The 1,838-nt window shown below is 29.9% G+C and overlaps 1 protein-coding gene across 5 annotated transcripts in view; it reads left to right on the forward strand.

Annotated features, from left to right (window-relative positions):
- The window catches only part of LOC106462241 (potassium voltage-gated channel subfamily KQT member 1-like), a 51,793-nt gene that overhangs the window by 9,430 nt on the left and 40,525 nt on the right, over positions 1-1,838 (forward strand). The gene's annotated exons all lie outside the window — the stretch shown is intronic.

Genomic DNA, 1,838 nt, shown 5'->3' on the forward strand with positions numbered 1-1,838 from the left:
AAAAGGTGGACCTTTCTTCCCAGTTTGCCTCTGAAGAAGAAAGGTCCACCTTTTGAAAGTGTTCGAGTTATAGGGTTTTTATTCATTGTTAGTACAAACATATTCCTTGCGTTGAAACTATACAAGGTCAGAAGTAGAGACAGTCCAAATCTGTGGACAGCAGAATTCCTTAGAAATCACTGAATCTAGTCTCCTGCAAATTAATTAATAACTTACAGGTTTGTTTGTTTGTTTGTTTTTCTCTGTAAAAAAAAAAAGCACTGCTGAGAAGCAGGAGGAAAAGTATATTTCTCAAATGCTGGTTTCTGTTAGTATTTGACAGGTTTCAGCATTCTCTTCCTGGAAACTTGCCATGTGATGATGCAGTTTCTTTGTTTTTGGTGTTTATATCTTGCAGATTATCTGCCTTTGAACCTGTAATGAACAGTAATTAAAGCATCTACACTACTTATCTGATGTAGTGATATCTATTAATAGTTCAAGAAGTTGAAGTATTTGTACCTTACTTAAATAAGGTTGTTTTACTATTTGATAAGACATAAACATTGTGTGGAGATTTCCATGTATTTAATTGATAAAGATAAATGAATAAAACAAATTTTAATAAAAGGTGTTTTTGTTTAAAATGGGTACAGTTACCTTGTTAACACCTAGATTGGATGAAATTTCTATAAACCATCAATAAAAGGCTCATTCAAGCAACAGAATGAAAACTTTTGTATTTGACTACTACTAACAACGTTATCTTAAGGTAGATAAACAAAAAATATAATGAAGTGCCATAATGTGACTTCTGCTACTCTGTTGCATTATCTTTGATTGCTGTGATAGATTATATACATATATATATATATATATATATATATATGTGTGTGTGTGTATGTGTTTAGAGTAAAAATCTGAGAAACAGTTAAGTCCACTGTTATAAGGATTTGTTTTTTTTCTATTTGAGATTTGTTTCATGAATGTACACATGTATCAAAAGAGCTAATTAAAGTAAAAAGCTAAATATGGGAGTTAAATGTAAGATGAGAATGACAATTATTTGACTATAGAGGCAGATAATAAAGAAAGATGAATTATTTGAGGTCAGCACTTATCTGTACAGTCTTGTTTTTTTGTGACAAGCAGTGAGTGAGTGGGTGTGACTGAGAGAAGGTAAACTAATAGGACGGGCAATAAATCAATTTATAATAGCAAGTTTATTTTTTAATGATAAACAGTAAATGTACACAAAAACGTTCTTTTAATAGTTTATAAATCAAACTAATGCACTTTTGTCTTAATTTTACTGGCAAAGTGCTTGATACATAAAATTGAAAGTATTTCACCCATAAATTGTTTTACATAGTTATGTCTAAATGATTTAGAATTTTATAATAAGCTGTTATTGCTGCAAATATTAAAAAGTGCCTTCCCAAAGTCTCAATTTTTTATTTTTTATTGCCCTTTGAATCGTGCCTAACTACTATTCGTACCATTAGAAGTTGTAAATCACTTGGAGAATGTGCAGCTCACATTAAGCTATTGAATTAGATTACCCATGAGCTACTCTTAGCTGCTTGTGTGCATGCCTCATGAAAAATTTTGATTATTACTATTATTTATTTTACCTAACCTTAACCAACCTAAAAGAATTTTCTATTTTTACATGGTTGTTACTTTTATAATAATAAATAAAGAATATACATGAAAAACAAGAAATAAAGTACTTACCTGGGCCTTCTTTTTCTTTGTCTGTTGACTGTCAATGACACTTAACCCTACTTGTTTCATACTAATGGTAGTAGTGCACTAAATACTTTTTATTAATTAAATAATGCAACAAAGTAACATTG

This window comes from Limulus polyphemus, unplaced genomic scaffold, assembly GCF_000517525.1.
Source record: "Limulus polyphemus unplaced genomic scaffold, Limulus_polyphemus-2.1.2 Scaffold1124, whole genome shotgun sequence".
NCBI lineage: Eukaryota > Metazoa > Arthropoda > Merostomata > Xiphosura > Limulidae > Limulus > Limulus polyphemus.